General features: G+C 37.8%; 2 long non-coding RNA genes across 2 annotated transcripts; both read left to right on the forward strand.

The window, feature by feature from the left end:
- Window positions 1–1,000: 1,000 nt before the first annotated feature.
- On the forward strand, window positions 1,001–3,083 carry LOC139822361 (uncharacterized). The gene is made up of 3 exons (XR_011734495.1): window positions 1,001–1,507; window positions 1,581–1,751; window positions 1,857–3,083. It is a non-coding gene; the product is annotated as an uncharacterized lncRNA (long non-coding RNA).
- Window positions 3,084–7,456: 4,373 nt separating this feature from the next.
- LOC139821855 (uncharacterized) lies at window positions 7,457–8,330 on the forward strand. The gene is made up of 2 exons (XR_011734366.1): window positions 7,457–7,619; window positions 7,723–8,330. It is a non-coding gene; the product is annotated as an uncharacterized lncRNA (long non-coding RNA).
- Window positions 8,331–8,643: the final 313 nt, after the last annotated feature.

Genomic DNA, 8,643 nt, shown 5'->3' on the forward strand with positions numbered 1-8,643 from the left:
TAACAACTACCTAATCAAGCACACTTTAAGTATAACCATGTTTGATGTGTACCATGTAAAAAGTTGATTGCCAAGAGTTCTCGCCAGCAGAAAAAACAGTTGAGCCAATCAGTCAAGGCACAAGTCAAACGCCAAAAAAGTAGAAAAACAGTAAAATATGAAAAGGCGAAGAATAAGAGAATGAAAACCAAGGTATTATTTACAGTCGTATTAAAAGAAATTGTTGGAATTATTAAAAATTATTAGAACAGTAAACATTATTTTATTTTATTTTATTTTTTATTTTTAGCTGGTGGAACTGAAAGCCGAGGTTGACCGATTGAAAAAGAATTGCGCAAAGGCAAATAAAGTCGTGGTAGAGAAAGAAATTTCGAATTTGCCTCAGGCGCAACAGGAAGCGGTCAGAGCATGCTTCTCTTCAGCGAAAGTAAAGAGTAAAGGACGACGATACACTAAACAATGGATGCTTACTCATGAGGATTAAAAACAGAAAGCTCTACGAGCATTTGAGATCACATGAGATTCTTGCTTTACCTCATGTTGACACTGTGAATAAGTATGTGAAATGCATGGGCAGTACATATATGGGTTTAGTAGCACCATGTTTGATATGTTGCGTACAAAAGCTGAGCAGATGGAACCGGCTGAAAAAAGAGGTATGTATATTATTACTGCAAGGTGGGAAATTTAATTTGAGAAAGAAAATATTATTTATATTGTTCTCTGTGCAGGTATTCTCCTTGCTGATGAAATGAAACTGTCTGAAGCCTTAAAGTTTGATAAAGATTCCTGTCTGTTTCATGGATTTGTAAACCTAGGCGATTATACACCTGAATCTAAAGAACATGAACTAGGTGATCATGCTCTTGTGTTCATGTATCAACCGTTTTGCGGCTCGTGGGTACAGGTGGTTGCATGCTTTTTCAGCAAGGGTTGTGCCAACAGTAATGTATTACAATACCTCGTTCTTGAATGCATCATACTCCTTGAAAAGAGTGGATTTCGTTGTGATGGTGTTACCACAGATGGTGCAACGTGGAATCGAAGTATGTGGAAGAAATTTGGAATTACCGAAAGTAATATTTCTTGTTAACATCCTTACGATCCTGAAAGAAAGTTATGGTTTTTGTCTGATTTCCCTCATCTGATAAAAAACTTCCGTAATTTTATTACATCACAACTGGAGATATGGGTAATCATTGAACTATAACCATAGTAGAATAAGCACTTCTTTATTCTCGAGTGATTCAAACTGTGCTCATTCTAATATGATTATAGTTTAATGTGGATAACATATTTTATTTGATACGCTTTGAATACATGCATCCATTTTATAGTAATATTTTATGCTTTGCAGACACCCGATGGAGTGATAAAAAAGAAACATTGGAAGGCAGTAATAGAGTCCGAACATCACCCTTATGGTTTGAAAGTTGCTCATAAATTAAAACCTGACCATTTAGATCCAAAATATTATCAGAAAATGAATGTACCGATGGCGTTTCAAGTAAAAAAATAGCTTGCAAAGAAGTAAAAAAAATTATTATATTCTGATTTCTATATATGCATTTTATTTTTAGTTATTCGAAGATCGAGTCGCTGCTTCTATGTCTATATATCAGGAATACCATCCTGAGCTTGCGGATTGTCAACCAACAATTCAATTTATCAAACGAATAAACAGGCTGATAGAAGTCATGATGTCTCGAACTCCCAATAAAGCTTTGAAACCTGGTAGTGATGAAGAAACCGTAAGAATTTTTATTTTTTTACATTTTTCTAACTTTTGTCTGTACTTTTGTGAAGTTACATCAACTACCCAGGTTATTAACGACCATATAACATTATTGTTTTAGGTGATCACTGAGTTTCTCGAATATTTACACGAATAAGAAATAACTGCAAAGAAAAATGGTTTTTATTTTATAACGGAAAGCACGTGCTCTATGGCTTGAAGATTACGCTGAGAGCTACTCTAGAAATACTTGGATGTTTGACTTACGAGTGCAACTATAAATACTTAATGACTGCAAGGTTGAATCAAGATGCCTTGGAACGCTTCTTCGGTTTGGCGAGAGGAGTATGCGGGTCAAACGACCATCCTGATTCAACATTGTTTGGCCAGATGTTTCGTCTCATGAGCATGTATTCTTTGATAAAACCATGTAAGAGTAGCAATGTTTCTGGAGGTGAAATGCTTCACTCCCTGTTAAATTTTTCAAACATACTTGCAAGTCAGGCTGGACGATTAGAATGGATAAAGATCATGGACAGTATCATCGAACACGGCAAACCCAACAACGATAATATGGATCAGATAAATAAACAAATTGCAAATGAAGAAATGGCAACACAAGATCCTTCTTTTTCTATTATCGAATACATGGCTGGATATGTAAGAAAGTGGACTAAATGTGATGACTGCATTCAAAGTTTGCGAGCATCACCAAATTGTAAGGACCATCAGATGATTGCATTGCTATCTCGAGGATATCTGATTCATCTATCTGACGACTTGATAAAATTGGTACAACTGATGGAAAAAACGATATTAGACATTGTTAAAGTAGAATCCATCAATTCTGATACTGTATTTCACATGAGCTACGCGCTTCAAAAATTGCAGTCTGAGTTACCTTTAGTAGGATGTCCATTGCACCAAAGAGAATTGACTACATCTGTGATGAGTTTTTATGTGATAATTCGTGCTGATTTTTTAGCAAAACGGTACAATGCCAACAAATGTACAAAAAGACAAAAGACGCGCCGAGCACGCAAAGATGCTAAGTTGTAGTATGTTTTATGATACAAATAATTAGAATACTAAGTTGAAAAAGTTTATGAAAGATATTTTATTAGAGATTATAAGATTATAAGGTTACAGATTATATGTGATATTTTATTGAAGATTATATAATATATAATATATACTTTAGTGTTACATATATATCTCCTTGAGGTTATATATACAAATACAATGATTTAAAAGAGATTATAAGATTACATTTTTTTATTACTTCATACTTTTAAATTGCAATACTTGCAAGAATATGTTAAAAAGCATAATAGTTTATAGACATACATAGTTATCTTGTACGATTAAATAAAGTTTTTCAAATTTTCATATTACTCATTACATTTGCTGTATTTATTTTCCGGTAAGATATAAAATATGTCGTACTAAATAACAAAAAATGTAACTCAAAATTGACTCATTAAAATCATAAACGATCTAATGTTTTTATCACTCCGGATAATTGATCTATTGATTTAATTTTTTTACATGTTATCCAAGATAACAGTTCATTATTACGTAATATATCAACTTCTAAATCATGTTTTATAACAAGTTTTATTCTTTCTTCTAGATTGTTCAATATTTCAACAAATATTATACATTTCTCATACTCGACTGTAGCCCAATTCCCAGCAAACGAAAAAAGATTGAAAAGAATTAAAACGGGATTGCCAGGAATTCAATTAAGGACTTTCCGAATTCCATTCTGTCCAAAAAAGGGATTGAAATAGTTTCAATATCATGGAATTCCTTATTTTGGAAAGAATTTGTCTTTTTTAAATCCCATCCAATTCCGACACAAAAATATTATACCACTGAATGCCAGGTTAGGGATTGGAAAGTTTCGTGATGAATTCCATTGAATACCATTGATTCCGTTAACGAAATAAATACCACTGAATGCCAGGTTAGGGATTAAAAAGTTTCGTGATGAATTCCATTGAATACCATTGATTCCGTTAACGAAATGAATACCATTGAATGCCAAACTAGGAATTAAAAATTTCCGTATTGAATTCCATTGAATTCCGTCTATTTTGACAATAAAATGAATACCATTGAATGCCAGGATAGGGATTAAAAAGTGTCCGTGTTGAACTCTGTGGCGGTACGCGCCACCAATAGTACACGCCCGCGCGGTATCTGCATTACCGGCAGTTCGCGTCGACGCCGCTAAGCGTCGCATCGCTGGAGCATCTTCTCGAGTTCAAAGTTTCGTCTCGACCGCTATGTAAAGGGACCCCCTACGGGGCCTGACAGATCTTACAAATCTCATTTTTGGGCTAATTGCCCGTTGGCAGTAGTGCGTGTAATGCCCTTAAGCGTCGTCTACAATGGCAGCAGGATAAAGTAAGACGTAAGCAGTAAGTTATTGACTAATGGGATTTTTACAATTCAAGAATAATCGACTGTGATTGGTCAATAGCTTACTGCTTACGTCTTACTGCATACTCCTGCTGCCATTGTAGACGACGCTTTTAGGCATACACAAAAGCTCACCGACGAACAACGAACAACGGCGCTTGGTCGCCCAACGGAGGCGCGAGACGTTTCCTAAACCATCTAATGCCATACAATTCCATAACCTTTACGGATTCCATAGGATTAAATGGAATTGAAAATTTCTTTTTTGGATTCCATGGGATTGGACCATCTCATTTCGAATCCCATCTAATTTCATCTAATTCCGCCAAAAAAGGGATTCAAAGGTATTAAAAAATTTTAATATCTTTTAATCCTTTTGCGTTTGCTGGGTTATCTGGTTTTTTTACTAATTGCATTTTTTTTTTCAAATATTCAAATGTTATTGGAGGTAGATCATTATACTTAAAAGGATAAAGAATTTTATCTTTATATACCCCAAGGGGCCTTAAAGGGCGTTTTGAAGAGACGTACCCAACCCTAACCTCCAATTCATTACTGTTTCCTCCTTTGGACCAACGGTTTAACGTCTCTTCCGAAAGACGGAGCCCAGTTTTCTCCGCATCTGCACGGAGGGGCGCGGTTTTTTCGGAAAAAAACTTTTCCATGATTCATGGCTCTAGTGGACTCGAACCTGGTTCCTCAGATTACGAGTCTGGCGCTCTACCACTAGACCACACCGCCGCCCTTAGATCATTATACTTAATTGAGTAATTTTCCATGGTAAATATTATCTATACAATTTCTTAATTATGTTATCAAGTATTATTTATGTACAATTCGTGGATAAAAGAGAATAGTACTTATTCTCTTCCCTCTCTCTCTTTGTATACATATTATTTTTATATTCTTATTTCAGTTTTATTTATCATTTTCAAAAACATTCTTTAAGATTTCGAATTTTGCTTCAACTTCTGTAATCCAATAATCGAGATTATTGGGTTCTTGCAAAATAGAAAAATAAACAAAAGGTTTAATTTCGCAAAATAATTTATGTATCACACAATGGTGTTTTAAAAATCTCGGGACGTATATTAACCTCACTTATTTTCCTCAATTCCTACATTATTTTTTTTTACACACACTCCAATATCTGAGTTTTTCATACTTGAATGTTTCTGCAAACTACATTGTACTTGAATGTATACAATCCTTGATTGTTTAAATCAATTAATAAAGTACAAAAATCTGTGTCTGTAACGTGTACATACCTGTGTAAGTCCACGATATTGGGAATCCTTCTTTTAATTATGGAATTCCATGATATTGAAACTATTTCAATCCCTTTTTTGGACAGAATGGAATTCGGAAAGTCCTTATTTGAATTCCTGGCAATCCCGTTTTAATTCTTTTCAATCTTTTTTCGTTTGCTGGGTGGGCTCCTGCCTCTTGTCACAGGTCAATACAGCCAAGTGTCAGAAACTTGGGTCCATAAGTGCGCTAAGCTTAAAGAAATGCTACGCGGAGCAATTTCTCCTGCAGACCCCATATCCCACCATATCCTATCTCCTCCTGTCTCTTCCCGACTCCACGACTGCCAGATGCCAGTTTGTCGATCGTAGCGCTGTCGGTGTATGTTTTTCGAACTACTACTGTAACCGGGTTTTGAGCTTATCTCGAAACATGAAGTTCGTCCTCCTTATTTCTATTCTTCATTATCTTACGCCTCCTTGCGAACGAGCAACTACAATTCCACGGGGCAGGAAGTGACTGAGGGTGGCAGCCCCCCTCCCCTTAAGAGAGTCATAGGGTGCGTTCCGTTTCATGCATGAACCGCATGAAACGCAGCGCATCGCATGAGCGCATTGTCTCGGTCCGTTTTTCCCTCCTTCCCGCCTAAAATAATTCTCGCGCATGGACCACGCATGGACTACATCATCTCGGGAGCTGAGGCAGCTCATGCGCTCTCATGCGCTGCACAACATTGCGCGGCATTGTGGTGGGAGAACGTTCCCTTGCGCGCATGAACTGCATATGGAGTGAAACGGAACGATCTTGTGCGCTTCTATGCGCATCATGCGTGAAACAGAACGCACTCATAGTTACTCCCGCCGTTTACCCGCGCTTGCTTGAATTTTTTCACGTTGACATTCAGAGGCTGCGTTCGGGAAGCGCGCTATTAGCGCTATTGCATCATTCTATTTTTATCGCTCATCAGGTGTAAAACAAGGATAAAATAAGCAAATAGCACTAATAGCGTCTTCCCGAACGCACCTAGAGCACGGCAGAAATCACATCTTTATGGCCGCAGGGGGAAGTGATCCGCGCAGTTCCTTGGGCTTAACGTACCTACGGCAATACCGAGTTCCCAACACCGCGGACATACACGAACAAATATACATACACTCATACACTTACACAGTTTCGAGTTCAGAGTTATAAGAGTTTACGAGTTTTATTACGCAGTTAACTTCTGTTTGGGACGCTTTTATTGAGGCGTCCATGTTGATTTAGTCGAAGTGTCTTGTTTTGATGTGATGCAATTTAGATTTCGGTTTTGCTACTATGACCACATGGGTACCCCACGGACTTTTCTTTATATTGAATTAAAAAAAAAAAAAAATCACATCTTTATATACGTACCCTATGCCGTGGAATCTCCTCACAAAATCCGACAAATCGTGCGCTATCTGGTTGATTCGCAATCACCATGGATTACGATGGGAAGACGGAAACGTGCCGTACAGCATGGTGAAACGCCTGATTACATCGACCGTGCTTGGTGTAGAAAAAGACGAAGAAGAAGAAGAAGACGATGACGACGAGATGCCGACTCTCGTGTACGTCAAGGGATGCCAGAAACGAGAATGGCTGGTGGATCTGCTGGAGAATTATGCGCGAAAAAACCTAATCGTCGAGACTCTGGATGAAGACATCGAATTTTTGAATAAACTAGATGACACCAATACTATGAGATGCGAAAAACATGAAAAGAATTGCGCGTTACAAAATGTAATAAAACTATTTAACTGGTAGTCGCGCGCGACGCCATAAAGATTTGCGATTTTTTTTTAATAAATAAATTATATATAACTTTTTATAATGTTTTCTTTTTTACTTCCCTCCCCTCCCCCATCATCACCGTTAGAGTAGGCTTTACTTCCCCCTCTCCTAAAAAAATCCACTGCGCAGTTTTATAAACATTATTTTCCCCTCCCCCTTCCCCCACCACCACATCATTACTTTTTGGAGTTGTCGCGTATACTAGATTAATTTTATATGATCAGTCTTGTCGCGATCGCTTGTACTGACGGTCAACTTCTCAGAGCCTAGACAGCGAAAATGCCTTTGAAGGATGCAATAGCAGCAGCAACAACGGTGCAAAACGCGTGAATGCCGTGAATTATTACGTGCCGATTCACGACGTTGAAACTCAAACGTATGAGGTCAGATGTAATAGGTAAGTTTCGTTTAGGATAAAAATAGAGTCTTCCCCAGTTTTCATATATTTGCAAATTGTAATACTTACGATAAATAAAACTAATTTTATTTCTTTTATACAGCATTTCGTTGGAGCGTCGCGCGGTTCGTATACTCAGCAGACGATACGCGTTGACAGCTACGGGATACAAATTCCTTGAAATTAGTATCAACGTGGGTCCACCGAGCTACGTGGAGATCGTCGTTGGAGATCATCAAGGAAAGGAACTGCTGTTATCTCTCGAAACGTGGAAGGCACTCTACGAACAACGGCGTAATATTCAGAATTTCTTTCGCAATGATATCCATAGTTTTATAAACGTTGGGCCGCTAACGGTGAGAGTTCGTACGTCGGTTAATAACGTCAAACTCATATGTCTAGAATCTGTAAACATACGCTTAATGATGACCGAATCGACGTTGCATCGTATGTTCGATCTCGATCGGTGCATCGATGCAAGATTCGATCGATTGGTCAGAATACTTGCGGCAGTCGATGCAAAATTTGCGCAGTTCTCCGATATCGCGTCCACCGTGACGGATCCCAAGGAAGCGTCGAATGCAATATACGCTAGCGATGCGTTCAATACGAATCAGCTCATCGATTGTGAGCTCGCAGCTTTAGTTTTTTAGCACGTAAGCTATATTATGTAAAAGAACAGTTCAATAAACAGGCTTTTTTACACCTAAATCAACGATGTAATTTCTTTGCGTGCATGTCCATCCCTACCTATATTTTATCAAATGTTGTTTACGACGAACATGTTCCGACAGGTTCGATGTGTTATCGAGTCGATCTTCGTCCCGATGACGTCATTATTTCCTTTGTCTTTTACGTACTGCGTAGATAGATTGTTTAGCGAATTTGTTTAGTCTACGCGATAATCACACCCCCTTTTCCTAGAAAAATGTTGTTTACGACGAACATGTCCCAACAGGTTCGATGCGTCATCGACAAAAAAACACGCTCCTACGCAGTGCGCTATTGAGTTAGTCTTACCATT

The sequence above is a fragment of the Temnothorax longispinosus genome, chromosome 11 (assembly GCF_030848805.1).
Source record: "Temnothorax longispinosus isolate EJ_2023e chromosome 11, Tlon_JGU_v1, whole genome shotgun sequence".
NCBI lineage: Eukaryota > Metazoa > Arthropoda > Insecta > Hymenoptera > Formicidae > Temnothorax > Temnothorax longispinosus.